At 34.3% G+C, this 17,472-nt stretch overlaps 1 protein-coding gene across 8 annotated transcripts in view; it reads left to right on the forward strand.

The window, feature by feature from the left end:
• The window catches only part of spri (Src homology 2 domain-containing protein sprint), a 316,675-nt gene that overhangs the window by 151,914 nt on the left and 147,289 nt on the right, over positions 1-17,472 (forward strand). For 4 of the 8 annotated variants that reach the window (XM_073076161.1, XM_073076282.1, XM_073076744.1 and 1 more), the window contains exon 1: positions 8,124-8,391. The exons of 3 other annotated variants lie outside the window; for them this stretch is intronic. The gene's annotated coding sequence lies outside the window, so the exon portion shown is untranslated. Of the gene's footprint in view, positions 1-8,123; positions 8,392-17,472 lie in introns of those variants that run through there. One more of the 8 variants, XM_073076237.1, reaches the window with a different exon arrangement.

Genomic DNA, 17,472 nt, shown 5'->3' on the forward strand with positions numbered 1-17,472 from the left:
AGTTTCCATCACACCAATCATGTTTGATTGGTTCTGGTAGGTCTTTATAGATTTTAAGTAGAACGTTAGTGTTCATAATTTACATCATTTACATGACATTGGTGATCCTTTCGTAGAGCGATGAAAGTTGAAAAATATTTGTTTTACCGGTTGTTCAATAAATACAATCAAAACAGACACGAGCAATTTACGGCGATCATTGTAATCTGCGGTTTACTGGCACTGCGGATACAGTATGAGTATAATGGGCAAATAAACTGAAATGTATGCCTCACCTAACTTAATACCGGAATCATTATAGTATTGGTAAAGTTAAACTCTACTCAAGTACCTACTTTGCCTCCGTAATAAAATCTTTATGGATATTGACCTCGTCGTCACTTTCACATACATTGCTCTTATTTTAAGAGATATCTCTTAAACTTCATATAGAAAAGTAGCAGTGAATACAAAGATAAGTGTTGTTCACTGTAAATTGAAGGTGGTTTTGATACAGTGGTAAGTAGATTGAGCTGTAATAACGTTTCCGCTCTTTACCCCGCTGTTTATCGAGCCAATACCAACATGAGTGATTTGACTGTGTGGGGAGGCCTTTGTGACTATGTACTATTTATTAGGTATCTCGTTTTTGTACGTTTTTGCTTTGGAAACGGCATGTCGTTCTCGATAATTTGACTCACTATGTTTGTTGTCGGTTTATGAATTATATTGAATTTAACGAATGTAACTGAGTAAGTTCGCATGATGGGATTAATTATGAGATTATTGGAATGGGGTATGTAATCAATACATCTTACATTACATCTTATATCCATCTATTGTTTGTTTGCTGAAATAAATTAGCAGTTTGGTGTGAGTTCATAAATTTATAATGATAGCATGCAAATTGACGTAGAGCAGGCAATTTTTCAATGTAGTCTACGAATTCGCATTTGGTCAACATTATACTCTATACTATACTTATAACACTGCGAGGATACATGTTTCCAGTATGGAGTTTTAATGGGTTAATCAGAAAAAAAATTGGGCTTATTCAAAGAATATGTCGAGTACTTTATATACATTATTTCAAACTATTTAATTATGTACAATGATAAGAAAGTTATCAATAATCAATTTTCGAATAGTTAAGATATTTCTGTGATTAAGTTAGCAATTTGATAAGTAATACTTTATTACGTTCATTTTGCAATTCCACGCCAAACTTACAACGTTGCTGCAATAGATATAAATCAACTGAGCAGCTTAAACGCCTGTTCCTTATTTCACAGCGTAAGCCCAGTGTTTGATATATTTGCAGAACGCGACGTTTGTTTGTTCGTTGTCAGTGTTTGGTAAACTTTGCTCGATGAGTTTATCTTGTACGGAAATCTTACTTTTGGTTTCAGTTAACTGATATTTTATGTGCAGTATTTTCGGATATAAGGTCAAAAATAAAACCTCTTTAATCGTCTCCAAGCATTAATGAAGTCCTACCAAAAGCCTGAGGTCTTGCAAGGCCTATTGCATGACTAGAACTATAAGACAATAATAAGTATGGCGTTTAAACCTCGGGAATCAAAACACGTTGAATAACCATAAGTCGCCAATTTCTGTAAAGGTCTTGCTTCATAAAAGCTTCGACAACATCTCTCCCTTTCCCTGTCGACTGCAAAAGGAAATGATTACTACGTAGGATATGAGTGCTACATAGGTAAAACAATTATCATTTCTATATAATTTTCGATATGTATAATTTTATTATACAACTTGTATCAAACCAAATGCTTCATTACTTGTCTTATTACCGAGCGTACGGCAGAAACTTTGATATATTTACAGAACACGACGTTGTTTGTTTGTTGTCAGAGTTAAGCAAACTTTGACTGATGAGTTTCGGTTGTACGCCAGATTTTATATGGAAATGTACATACGGAGTTACTTACTCCTCTTATTCTCAGTCAAACCTTTAATGTTGTGGTATAGACAACTTTCAAGATGAGTTTCGGTACGGTTTTTACAACATTTTCATTTAAAAAATCATTTCGCATTTTATTTATTTATTTATTTATTTATTTATATATTTATTGTAAAAATAACACAAAGTTAAATTACAACAGGGCAGACTTAATGCCTAATGGCATTCTCTACCAGTCAACCCTTGGTGATTGGAGAGAATTTGCGGCAGGTGTTAAATATACATATACATTAAGGATAAATAAATAATATATATATTTTATACATACATACATAAATATGTTTTAAATATAATAAATAAATATACATATAAGTTATAAGAGAGAGAGAAAAAAAATAAAAGAAGCTTTATTTGTCAGATGAGGTGCTCAGATGCTCTCGGACAAGTTTTTTGAAAATAGCTTTGCTGGGTGCTTTCCTGATGTGCACGGGCAGGGCGTTCCAGAGCAGAACTGCCTGAACAGTGAATGAAAAATGGAAAAAGCCACTATTATGTGTTGGAATGTCTGCTTTTAAATTATGGGACGACCGAAGCGTTTTATCATGTGTTAAGTACCGGTACCGGAAGGAATTCTTCAAATAAGAAGGGGTATTGGAATCATGTAAGATAGAATAAAGAAGGAAAAGAACCCTAGAGTTACGCCTCTGTCGAATAGTAAGCCATTTAAGTTGGCGGCGAAAGAGAGAGACATGATCAAATTTTCGAAGACCAAATATGAATCGGATAGAGTTATTGAGAAGGCGCTCTAGTTTATTAAGAAGTGCTTCGGTCAGATCCGGGTAACACACATCTGCATAATCAATAATAGAAGAATAAGAGTATTGACAAGCATTAGCTTAGTCTTAACTGGGAGAAAGTGTTTGAGACGATACAGTGATCGTAGAGTGGCGTTGACCTTCCGGCATACTTCCACAACTTGCGGATGCCAACTCAAGGAGTTGTCAATGCAAAGGCCGAGATTCTTTACTGTTTGAGAAATCTGAATTTGCGTACAGTTATATAAAATAGGTGGTAGTAAAGTATAATCGACCTTTGCCAACAATCTAGAACTACCCAAGACGATCGCTTGACATTTGGCAGGGTTGACTGAAATCCCATAGCGCAATGACCAGTCATAAATAGCACTAAGGTTCAGATTGATTTTATCAACTGCACTACGGAGATCATCCACATCTGCCTGAGCGTAAAGTTGCAAATCGTCAGCATATAGATGATACGAACAGTTGATTACAGAAGTTATGGAGTCAATAAATAGTGAAAAAAGTAATGGTGAAAGAATGCCGCCTTGCGGCACGCCAGCCTCTAGATGAGCCCAATCCGAAACAGTATTGCCCATACGAACGGATTGCTGGCGTCCGCGAAGATAGGAAGAGAACCAATCCAAGACAGAGGTGGAGAAATGAAGATGATCAAGGGAAGCAAGGAGAATATCGTGGTCGACTGTGTTAAAAGCGTTCGAAAAGTCAACAAGCACCATCACCGTGAGCCTTCTATCATCCATTCCTTGTCGGATGTCATCACATACCCTTATAAGGGCGGTGGTGGTGCTGTGACCGGAGCGGAACCCAGACTGATATACACTCAGTAGGTTATGTTTTGATATATGAGCGGAGACTTGCTTATGTACACAGGCTTCCAGAATCTTAGAGAGGAACGGAAGAATAGATATAGGACGATAGTGATTAGGGAGTACGGGATGGGGCACTTTGGGAAGTGGACAAACAAAAGCATTCTTCCAGATAGTGGGGTACTGTCCAGACATGAGGGAGAAATTAATAATATGTGTAATAGCTGGAAGAACGCTATCGATGACGTTAAAAATCATAACTCTACTCACCTCATCACACCCTACAGCCTTGGATTGGATACTAAGAATAATCTTTTTGACCTCATCCTGACTAACGAGGGAGAAGTCGAATGTTGGGCTAAGAGAAGGTTGCATTGAAGCAATGGAAGCTACCGTGAGAGAACGGATTGTATTGTTCAGCGGTGACGTAGAAATAAAGTGACGATTTAAATCATTCAAGGATAGGGACGAACAACAATCCAATGTAGAGGGTTTGCCCACACCAAGAGACTTAAGGAATTTCCACATATCAGCGGCAGATGAAAGAGAAATAATAGAATGGATATGTCGGCGTTTAGCTATTCGTACCATCTGATTGCAACGATTTCGCGCAGCTTTGAATGCGGACCAATTACATTCGGTACGCTCCTTTTTAAATTTGCGGAAGGCACGATCCCGTCTGGCCATCGCCACTCGAATGTCATTGTTAAACCAAGGGGCAGGAGGACGCCTCAACTTCACCTTGTGTACAGGGGCATGAGCATCATACAGGGATAAAACGGATTTATTGAGAAGAAGGATTTTGTCATCCATTGTTGATGCGTCAATTAACGGAGCAAAGTCTATAAGCGAGGCGTCACACTTAAGTTTATTTAAGTCTAACTTTGCAAAGTTTCGCAGGTCTAAAACAGCAGGATTATGTTTGGGAGGCTTGATCTTATAAGAAGAATAAATAAGATCATGTCGCGAGAACCCAGGAGCGGAAAGTTGACCATGAGTCTCAATGCACTCAGAAGAAGCTACAATGATAAGATCAATCCATGAGTCATCAGTGTCGATATTATGATGAGTAGCCGATAAAGGAAGAAGTGAGAAATTTACAGACTCAACTAAGGATTTGAGTTTTAAGGATCGTGGAGTGCATTTTAACATGTCAGTATTGAAGTCTCCCATGATTATGCAGTGTGTGTACTCAGACCCTAAAGTCTCAAAAACTGACTCTAAAGAATCAGAAATATCGATGGAGGGAGGACAATAAACTACACCCAGAGCCGCCCTAGTACCCATGACATCAATTTCAATGCACAGAAACTCGGGGGAAGCACTATAGTCTGAGGGTGATAAAGAGATCACTCTGTACTTGATGGAAGCACGCAGGTAAATCGCTACCCCGCCACCTCCCTTCCCAGTTCTGTCATTACGTATCAGGACAAAGCCAGGAAGCGGAAATAATGATGAGTGTAATGACGGTTTCAACCAGGTTTCAGATACTAAAATGGCATGCAAACTTGGTACATTGAAAGCAGCCTCGATTTCAGCATAGTGGCTTGGGATGCTCTGCGCATTGATATGACATATATTAAGGTAGTTGTTAGAAGAGCGAAATTTCCCCGCAAGTTTGTTGTCTAAATTAATATCCGAGAAGCTAGAGCAAGATTCAAAACTGTCCGAAGAATCACTAAGAGACAAATAAGCATCATCATCTAACATCATAATAAAAATAAATAATATAAAATATAAACAATATATAAGATAAAGAATATATTAATAATTTACTAAAAGACTAAAAAAAAAAAAAAAACAAAACAAAACTTTAAGTTTCATGCTCCAGCACCAAACCCAACAGTTGACTGTTCACAATTTTAAATAGTTAATATTAAAACACACATAGTTTAATTTAAAAGTATAGAAAATTAACAAAAAAAATACTGTAAGATTAATATCTAATAACAACGTAAATAAGTCATGGCTAATAAAAAAATAATAGTGGAGCATTACCGGAACATTAATGCCTGATCTAGACACTCGCAATATCATTTTAATTCCATTTACTTCCAATCACTTAATTAATATCATTTTATTTCCATTTACTTCCAATCACTTTAACAAGTGTATTCTCATTTAAATATTTTCTTTCGTAGATCACAGAATACTATTTAAAACCAGTTTTTCAGGGTACCACCTTAGAGAAGTGGCAACACATCTATGATCAGCTCTATGTAGACCCATGTTCTGCATGGAATTGGTTACAGATATCCATATTATACTTCTTACATCTTGTAACAAAAGGCGCACTTCTGAGTCGACCATTTCATCTTCCGGAAAATGTTTTTGGTGATATTTTATTTCTAAGCCGGTTAAGCAAAATTAAAAGGGCTGAAAAAACATGCGACACAACGCTTATTATTATGCGTAACATACAAATAGGGTGCCTTATCTTCATAAACATTGTTTTTCACAATACACATATCACAGTTTTTGTCACACACTATAGTGTTGTTTTTATCTAACTTTTTATGTAAGTTGAAACAATAGAATGCATTGTGTGTGTAAATAATATAACTTTTAAAACATTAGCATATCCTACGAACAGGTGTTTCAATATCAATAAGGTCGTGATTGGAATTTGAAGTAGTTTTTTTCTTCGGAACATTTTAATTTACTAATTCTTTTACCTCAAGTTCGGCTAAATTTCAAAGAAAAAGCCGAAAGTTACAAAAAGCAGTACTTACCTGTTTTCTACATAATATATTGGTTAAACATATGTTGAATTATCATATTTAAGTATAATAATATAAAATATCAAATATCTATTCAACTGCATTCTTGTTTCTTATCCTCGTGGCTCTTTGCCACAAAATATCTGTTTGTTTTGTATTCGCTATCATTGCAGGAACATATATATAGTATATGATATTAATATAATTGTCTTAAACCGTATTTATGATGAAAGTATATCTCTTTGATCTTACACTTTTTTCACTTATTTCTGATATTAACAGTTTTCTAGCAAACACTCAAATGAAATCGTTGAATGCTCTCATTTTAATTATCATCCAGATACTCTTTATAGCTTTGCTTGCGTCAACGGTTTTAACTTTCTACTTTTCCTTTGAGAATCCACCATTAAAGCCGACTACTTTTTTCACTTCTGCCATAGTAATAAATTCCATTTTAATATCTTCTATTGTACGATTGCAATTAACGTTGTACTTCCATAGATAAATAAGCTTGCGATTCATGTACCAACATGCATATAATTGGAATGAAAATGTTGACAAAATTGGGTTAATTGGATATATTTAAAAATTTATATCATCATAGTTAATAACTAAGGTGTAAAGAAGAAGCTACAGAAAGTATGTAACAATTATGTTTTATGTCTGTATTGTGTTACCTCTATTTCATGATTCAAAAGTGTGGGTCAAAATGTCGCTCCCAGAGAGATGCCTATTGTGCATTGTGACAATGTTCGCTTTCATTACAGCCCCATATGTGTTAAGTGAAAGTTAATGAGCTATACTTGCTTGAAAGTATGTATATAACTAGCAGTTTGTTAATAAAACGGAGGTGGGTAAAGTTCCATAGAGTTAAAGTAAAGTAAAGTAAAGCTAAAATTAAAAGGTAATCTTATGTTAGTCATACGACATGTTTGATCAAACATCAAAGTAAAATATCTTATTGATGTGCAATTACAATATTTATTACATTAATACGTATACATTAATACGTACACACAGTTTGCTCTCATACATAAAACAAAAAATTAAGTCCTCAGACAGAATTATTTGCAATTTAGGTCTACAAAAAGTGAAAGTCCCTCCAAAAAGAGGACATAAAGTGGATAGATGATCAGAAAAGGGCAACAAAAAACCTCGTGTGCAGGTAGCTTTAATACTTATAACCTTCTAAGGTACCTACAATGGGATTAGCTTTTAACAACGGCATAATTTTGACTTTTGTTTCGCTGTCATTCATGATTTCGTTATTTTAATTCCAGTAATTTGTATATTACAAACATGTACTACCAGTACAAAAGTATAAATAAAATATTACATAATAAATAGCATATAAGACAGTTGTTGAAAATTTCACAAGAAAAGAAAAACGTAAAATGCGCCTTTTTACCGCTAAATCAAAATCAGATTGTCGCCGTTTCAAAGTGGCTAAATCTTCTTATCGGTACCGACCAGACACGGCAGACACTACAAAGGAGCTGGTTGTGGACGTTTTGCAACTAACCGAACTATAATCTCGATTATCAAAATTACTTATATGACAATGTGCTTGTATTATTCTCCTCGAAAGTTTTTTCTTAAGTAACATTTAAGTTAATTAATATGCATGTATTGTTAATTTCGTCTACCTTTTAATTGTTTTTACGCCTTGCTTCCTTTAATCGCTTAACTGCTTACTTTTATTGCTTAACTGTTACAATATCGTATGGTGTAATCTATTTCAATCCATTACTTTTAAAATCACTTGTTATTTATAAAAAAAGGTGTTTTACAAAAAGCCATGAATGTGGATACGAGGGAGTCTAGTTCCGGACATGCGTATTGGAGAGAGACGGAGATAGCCGGCCACCGGTTTGGGCAAACGTCAGTTGTTGCCCGGTCGTCGCGCCGCGCGTTACGTTGCTCGTTACAGCGTGTCACCACTCGGAATTTTGTACACATATCAAATTTCACTACGAAAATTTGATATCGTCGTCGAATTGTGCTCAAAGTGTTTGAAAGTTCGCGTGTTCATCGGTAAATCACTCAAGCCTATTATCAACCGTTTTCTTAATTTGTGCCGTTTATTATTTTTTTGCTCCTGTGTTTTTGTTTCGCTAAGTGATTCCTCAACGGTTCGCATTTTAGTAGTACGTATCTGTTGTTATTACTTGTAATTTATTTATTTTGCCTGTTTATATTGTTTATGTTTTGATCTTATTGTAATTTAGTTTGATTGAAATTAGACCCTGTATTTTTACCTCACCTTCTATATTTTGTTATTAATGACATCATCAACACAGTTTCTTTATCGTACTGATAAGCCTTATCTTATAGCTAAGTATTCTCCTGTAGTCATAAAATTGCACATGTAGATGTAAGTGTACTTTTAATTTAAATTGATCTAACACCAGGTAAATAATATTTAAGTACTTAATGTTATTAATAAATATTTTAATTATAATCGATGCAACTTATAATTTTTCAAATCATATTTATGAGATGATACTTACATAGGATCTTAATCGTTATGGAAATCGCGTTCAAATATCTGCATAATTACTGGTTGTAAAATTACCGTTATATGAGATTAACTTTCGTGTTACTAAAATAGAAGTCAAAAGAGATGATCATTACAAAAATTTAATTTATGACCAATCGATACGTAACATGCACGTTTCCTTGATATCGCTTTATTGTGAATCAGTCAGTGTATGAATTGAGAAAGACAAAGAGGGATTTGAATATAAGGCGAGGGGGTCCTTGAAATTGATCGGTAGTCCCCAGCCTCTGGTTAACCGAGCCCTTGGTGGGTACAATGCGAACGTAGTTACTTAATTCCCTGCAAATTTGATTTGGCTTATGGTTCCTCATATAGTATATATTAAAGGTACCATGCTACCACAATTTTAATTGTTTTATTACTTACCCATATTGTTTAGTTACAATATTTCGCCCACAATGATTAAAAACTAAATGTACTTACCCACTTTAGATAGGAACCAGGCAAGCCCTTTAAAAAAATCTAAACATTACCATATGGAGTATAACAAGTATATTTTGTATAAACTTTTGGCCTGAATTCAAATTTCGACCTTTGAAAAGAGTAAAAATCCTATATTTTAGTTTATTTTCCTCTGAGAATCAAGATTATTTTGATTCTATCAATGCTACATCTCAATGCTGTAGAAAATAATTGATCTGAGTAAAGAATTTTAACGAGAACTAATAATCTATAAGATATAATATTCACACACTCCTAGATGGACAGATCAAGAATGTAACTATTCAATTCATAATCATGTCGTAGCAAGTTCAAACTTGTTAATTAAAGTGTAGGATTCCCATGATTTGTCGAGAGCCATAGTGTGTGAAATATTTATATGATTTTCAAATCGCTAATGGTTTTTATGCTTACTACTTTATTTAATTTAGCCCTATGTAAGAGCGTGCCATTTGTAATAGTTGCAAGATTTATCAATATCACAAGTTGACCGTTGTATCGATTATTTTGACCCATAATGCAAAAGACCCCCTTTTATTTTGGATCACTCTCATTGTTGCAACCACGGGGTGTGGGTCATTGACATTGGCCTTCCCCTTTACGTTTTAGATTTGCAACGATATTTTTCGTCACATGTCAGATTAGCAGTATATCATTTCTAATCTCATTCAATTGTCATATAGTACTGTGAATGTAACTGTAATCTCTAACATCAGTTTGTTTAGGGGTCTCCTATTGTAAAGTAACTCTCTGGATTAATCCGTTTTTAAGTCGTAAAATTTGAGTGTGCCATAATCCTGGGTCATCTTTACAAAGCATACCTTTGTTTTTGCTTCAACAATGAAGAGGGACCTTTAATATATCAAAATAAAAGTATATAATAGGATTTTGAAACCAGTTGGAATTTGAGATTGTATTTGTTTTTTTTTTTCAGTCGAAATTGAGATAAAAATATGGATGACATTTGCCCTAGATTTGATTTTCTTGACAAAAAGATATGAAATTATTTAGATGTATTACTTATAATTTATTAGTTAATATTCTCGACAACTTGTCGTCAGTGCAAAAAAATAACTATGCATATTTCAAGTAGCAACATGATAAACTTTAGTCTTGGTTTGAAGACTTCTGAAGAAAAAATGGGACACATGAGTTCACGTAAATATTATTTTTGGGTACAAAAATAGATTATATGTCTCAAAAGTTAATACATAATTAAGCTACTTTTGGTCTGGCAGACTCCGCATCCACCTTAGACTCATCATCTATTTCTTTTGCTCTGCACTAAATTGTTTTTAAGCGTCTCGAACACTAAACGAGACTCATTAATGTGTTACCTTTGAAACATTACTCCGATTTAATACCTTAACTGATACTGTAGACAGTATAAGATGCTTACGTACTCTTAACAGTAGATATTAACCAAAACAATGCGGGCATACAACGCCTTGTACCGTTAGAGAGCGGCGCGCGTTGGATATTTGAGTTGCATTAGCTGGTGAGGGCAACAATCTTTGATAACTTGCTCGTTGCTACTGATTACGCAAGCGGCCTCCTTTTCGCACGTGTTGTCGATAGTTTCGCAACACGTTCCGGTCATGAAGTGGTTTCTGCCTTACTAGCTATGATGCGCGACGTAGTGTCCGGTATTTCCTCAATATTTCTCAGCGTCTGACAAATTATAATGCACAAGATAAATAAAGTAATTCAATAGCTTTGCCAAAAAAAAAAACATGGCCTTCATACTTGGCTACATATTATTATGAATTTACCTTTAAATATTTTTTGTTGGGCTTAGTCGGTTGACTTTTTGTCGATTCAAATCTTAAGTCAGTTTAACGCTCAGGCCGTCCTCAAAATTTGTACAATTGAAATGGTAAAAAATGTGCTACTTGCAAATAAGAATGTCTCTTAAGATTCGTTATCTACTTCGGTTCGATCTACGCGGGCATCATCAGTAACCGGCGCAGGTCTATCCCTATGGGGCGTTGCACTGTCCGCGATGGAATGCGCCCGATTGTGGTTACGAAATGCCGTGACTCTGCAATCGGTAATCGCGCGTCTGCATTCGAATAAACAATTATATTGTTGGTAAAATTGTTTATTTCAACTTAAAAACAGCGAATAGAAAAATAAAATCAGCGAAAATGTCTGGTACTGCTTAATTTGCAATGCAACTCGTTGAATGCGATCCCTAATTGCGATTCTTGCTCGTCTCGACGTTCTCTTCATGGCTTTTTAATTGCCTCTTCGTATGTGGCGGAACATTCGCTAATGTGCACGGTTAAGGCCGCTCCGGAAAGCACAACGGGCCCCATTGTTCTGAACAGCTCCTTATATTGCAAGTAGCGGTCCCACTTCATAGGCCCCAACCGAGACTCGATGTGCCCAAATTCTTAGAATGACTGCTGAATTTAATTATCCATCTAAGGCGCTCTTTAATATTAATAAGTGCAGTCACTTTGCGGCGCCGTAGCTTCCTCTGTGATTCCTTTTTCTCTGATGTGAAGTAAACTTATAAAGTGTGTATAAATACTCTTACAGTGGCTTTTAAAAATACTGTATACGTTACTATTACGAGAGAAAATCTTTTACATCTTCGCTTTTCCATTCATAACAGTAATTCTTACTAGAGTGATGGATGTAATTCGTCATGCTTTTTCATTGTGGCCTATTTATCTTTCTTTACACCAAACTAGCGCGTGTATATCTTCCGGTATTGCACAAAGCTCCATGAAAACTTTCATATTGTAGATTATAAATATAGCTCTGTAATGTTATTCTAAATCTTCTCAAATTTTGTTTTCCAAAAAGTTTATCTTTGTGAAAAATGTTTTTTTGGTAAATTGTCTAAATTAATACTTTTCTTCAAGTACGGCAACATTGATTAATGGCTACTCCATTTAGGGAAGATGTTAAACAGATTATGAAAGAAGAACTCGCTTAACTTGCAACATTGAGTTTTCATCACCCTTATCTTGACCCCGTTTGAAAAATCCATTTATCAAAAATAAGTGAACAAAGACTACCAATTTTCGGCGGATTATTGATTATTAGATTGATGGTACAAAACTTGTTTACGTTACAGTTTCTATTCTCTAGACTTGTTTTTTTCTTTCTACGTCCATTGTCACAATTTCAATTTACCTTTTTTTAGTAAACCAATAGCCAATACTTAAGAATAAATGTTGTACATAAGTCTTCAACGACCTATTTATTTCCATACCATTTCTATATTCTTAGTCACATAATAATGTATATCTGATATCTTATCAATTATAAAATCATATATCAATCTGCTATCAGGTTATCCTAGAAACAAGATATTGATTCTACCTATTTTAAATACATCAGTGTCTAGTGTATCTAAGTGTATAGCAACCACGTCGGCAATTCATCACTTCAGTGCTATTACAATGAAATTATTTGCACAATATCATTAATCTTGAGGCACTTCACGTTATGTCGCCCGCATCCTGTACCACAGATAATAGATATTATTGTCGTATTACATACGCAAAGATCTAATTTTAGACGCATATTTATTGTGGATTTACGTACTTTCTACAGTAAACAAACATTAAAGTCTTACAAGTGCGTAGGAGACATTATTAACCAACTGACTACACTGGAAGTCAATGATTTTCGTATAAAATTATGGTGATTACAATGTTCTGTAGTCAGTTAAGTACCTATTTTAATTTTTCATTATAACTCAGACTGTGAAATCATAGCAACTTGTCCATGGAAGTGAGTATACATAATATGGTTCTTGTTATTACATTTAGGTACGAAATATCCAGGTACAATACTAAATTATTATAAAAACAAAATATCCGATTGCTTACGAATCTATTGACATCTCATATTCCAAAATCCGTCAAGCCGTTTTGGCTGCAGAGTGTGCCAAAACTACCCTTCGAGTTGGGTAAAAGTGACCGCTAGTACGTACTAAATCATATTACACACATTCTGTGTATCTATCAATAGTTGTACCTATAGTGACCCAAATAAATACTGCAAGTTGGGGGTCTTACAACAATAATAGAAATATTGGACACCGTTCGGATGTCGACGACACGTTGTGGCTTTTGCCTTCCTGTGGCCGACGCGCGTTGAATACAGATCACCATTACCTTGGTCTTTTGCTATTCCCCTTAGATAGAGTGGTTTTTTGCTTGTATTGTAACCAAGACATCTTCGTCTGTTTTCATAGCTTTGCTAATAGTTTAATATTTAGAACCCGTTTTGTGTTAACCATTTTTAAGTGGACTGTTGACTTTCAGTTACTTAAACGTTTGCATAAGATTATGTTAAGTATTAACAATGAAATGGTAGGTCGTTAACGGCGATATAATGAGACAAAACATATTTGAGTGAATATTCACTATGATTATATAATCAGGTAGGCAAATGCAACGAAAAAAATTGATGCTACTGCATAATGCAAAAGACGCAGTAAGTTTGATGTAATACGATATATACGATTTCAAGTCCACGTTTAAATTCGATACAAAATTAGCTTTATTCCGCTAATTTACATTTGATCACTAACTAATAAGTTACGCATGAGTGAGCTGACAACCAAGACGCAAGATTGTAATGACGGATCGTATCAAATACTCATTAAGGTGGCTTATGAAGTCTGAATTATAAATATAATCGATGTCAATTATATAATCATGTTGCCAATTATACAATGAGATTGAAATCAAATGATTTTATATATTCGAAAACTCATTAAATTTAACCGGCTTAAATTATAATTAACGTGTGATTGTTTTCCTCATTTTACAATATTAATGTAATTATGATTTTATTCATTGTGTAATAATTATCATTTCAGTTATAATTAATACTAGATAGAACACTACTGAATGAACTTATAAAGCGATAAACAATGAACACAAAGTTTAAAAGAACTTTAATGTCATACTGGATTTTTTACAATGGACTTAATACCGTCTTTAGTTGCCGCGAACGCAAGATTCCAAAAACTATCCAAAAATGTCCTTTAATATGGAGAGCAAAATTCCCAGAGTTGAAAGTTAAAATTTACACGTCGTAGGTAACTTTTTTAGTTAAGCATTAATTGGATTTGCTTAATCGAGCTTTTGTGCTCGTTGGGCTTTATTTGAAAATTTAACTGGAAATATTAATTTTGAGACTTGTAGTAGGGTTTCTATAGAAGAAAAAATAGGAGACCGACTGGTATTTACAGTAACAGAATGCCAGTACAATTGTTTTAAAGGATTTTTTCACGTTTTCAAAAAAGTCAAATGTCTAATTTAATCTATTATCGATTTTTGAAACTCAAAATATATTATACAAAGGCGATTCTTTACAGACTTCTTTTTGAACTTCAATAATTTGCCTTATGACTTTACAAAGTCCTTTACATAAATAAACATATAATAAGTTATGGGTATGGTCTTAATTCTGGCCCTATTAGTTTATTTTAAACTGTCGATAATAGTACAAGTGCCTTATTGTTGCGTGTTAGAGCACACGAATTGTAACATAACAGATTCATTGATATTGGCATTAGTACTAAAATGTAAATTGGATCGTGAAGTCGAGTTCGAACACGTGAGGATGAATGTGAGGTAACTTTCATTGATAACACATGTATGTAGTAGGCACGTTGTGTCATATTGCCGTTTATTTGAATCACCTCTTATTCTAGTTGTTGCAATATGTTTTGTAATCTTTATAATTAAATTTACTCTAGTTTAATATGTTATTTAATTTAAATATGATTATTTTGTGTATTCCTTAAAGTAGATACTTTATGCTAATTCTAAAATCACATGATTAAAATACTTAATACATACTTATAAATGTTGTTTGAAATGTTAAGGGGTGTTGACGAAGATACACCAGGTGGAATGTCAACCATCATGTCCGATGAGGAAGCAATAGCTTGACCGATACTCCGGTAATAGTTAAACCAATGATTATAGGTAAATACGAGGTGCGTGCGCGCCACCGCCGCATTCCAGCGCCGGAATGAATCACTTGATGATACTAAGACATGTAAAGTGTTGTAGGTGTAGTGTATCGACTTGCATATCAAGTGCTGTGTTTACTGACGAAATAATTTACATTTCCAGTGGAGATATTATAAGGTAGAGTAGGTATGTCGTCGGCATTGAAAGGCAAGGGCAACGAAAGCACTGGTGCGTTCATTGGAGATCTAGACATCGTTCCGACTACTTGAGTCTGCACGAGTAAAATTCCAGCAAAACCTGTTCCTTATTGAAAAATATCAATCTTATTAAACTTTGTTCTAGTGACAAAAAATCTACATTGTAGATATTACAAAATGAAACGAATATCCTGCCTACGTATAGACGTCTATGTGTCATTTTAATGTACTTTTACTGAAGAAATAGTTAAATTTCCAGTTTCAAATACTTTGCATTCAGCTGCTTATCCCAAAACTTTTTACTTTCGTAAGAAAGTAACTCATGTATTTTTTCTCGGCTTGAAATCCGGTTTTACGCTTCAAGAGCTAAATTTCGTAATACTGCTTCTTGGGTTTCTACAAGATACAAATTTAAATTTTATTATCTTCAAGACATCTGCAAAATAAAATAAAATTAACATTAATGTAATATTATACGAAAGATTAGATGATTGAAAATCAACAAATCAAAAAAAGCAATCGTGTTATGGGAACTTTCGGTTGTAAAATGTGATAATTTAATCATGTGACAGTTGTGCCAATTGCAGTAATAATGTCACTGACGAGTTACGCACATTTCGAATAATTACCCTGGGAGGGTTTTTACAAGTCCTAAGCGATATAAGGTCAAATAAACTAATTAGGCTCGCGCACCTGCGTACCTTCCTGACAGATGATCGGTTGATTTTTTATTTGCACTTTTTAAGTTGCACACCTTTCGAATTAGCATCTTTAATGACTACGTAAGCTGTTGGCCAAACATGCAATCACAGTGTTAATATCATATCGTTTCGTATAATATAGTCTATATCGTTAAGGATATATTTGTTTTTTATAACCTGCACTTAAGATATTCGTCGTCTCACCATCAGATGTAATCATTATATATTTCTATTTCTTCTTATTCCACTTGTTTATTTCTTGTATCGCATTATTTATTTCAGGCTGATTAAAAGTTGTTATAATTACCTAGTACACGTTTATCACTTCGAATAAGGACCTCAATAAGCTAATTCATCCTTGAAGTAAACACCGACGTATTTATATAACAGGATGCCAAATGAAGCACATTTTGATTTTCTTATAGGAAATGACTTGTCGACAGTGTAGCAGGAATCTAAGAAAACCTAACGGAGTGAGGTTGTCGGAAATTTTGTAATTTATTGCAGTTACTTGTTAGTGTTAACTAATAGTTAATCCGGCGGCAAATGTATATTAGATTGTTTTTAAACATATTGTATTCAACAGTTTTTATAATATAGAAGTAGCATGCAGCCCACATGATGATACGTGGCTTCTGCTGCTCCTCTGTGCACATCTGTTGTCAGCCCTAAATAAGAATCCTATTTGAGGTCATCGAAGCGTTACTACCCCTGAGGACTAAGTTGAAAGATCCCAGATAAGTATGTCTACCTTACCGTTTCCTTCAAACTGGAACTCAGCAGAAATGAACACTTGCTGTTGCAAGGTAAAAAGATTCGTCAGTTTTATCAACTTTAATGTTAAAATCTTTATTTTTCTTCTTCACCGAGCAGAAATTATTCAACGCAAATAATAACGTCTGGAATTATCCTTATCTTGTCTGTTCGATTAATGTATCTATAATTTACAAATGTAAACTGTTTGTCATGATATGCAATTTATCACACATTTCTCATTACCTTATTCATCGGCTAGAGGTTATTTGGTAACGTTATTGCAAAATCGTCGAGCGTGAGCATGACTAATACACAGAATGGTGCGTACAAAATTTATGTTGAATAATCCGCTACTCTATTTCATCGTACCGTAATAGATATAAGGTATTGAGTATCAAAACACGAGTTGAAAGCATTACGGAAATACAGCGCTCTATAATACTCTACATCATAGACTTGTTTTTTCTTTGCTCTACCTTGTAAAAGTTGATAAAAAAGCTTCAGAAAATGAAAATTATAATGAATTAAGATTCATAACACAACATATCTCGTTCTGTTATATTTTATAATAGTCGAGAGATGACAATATTACACGTTATTAGTTACCTGTTTTCAAATTAAC

The sequence above is a fragment of the Epargyreus clarus genome, unplaced genomic scaffold (genome assembly GCF_041222505.1).
Source record: "Epargyreus clarus isolate Ecla_fem2 unplaced genomic scaffold, WU_Ecla_fem_2.2 ptg000001l, whole genome shotgun sequence".
NCBI lineage: Eukaryota > Metazoa > Arthropoda > Insecta > Lepidoptera > Hesperiidae > Epargyreus > Epargyreus clarus.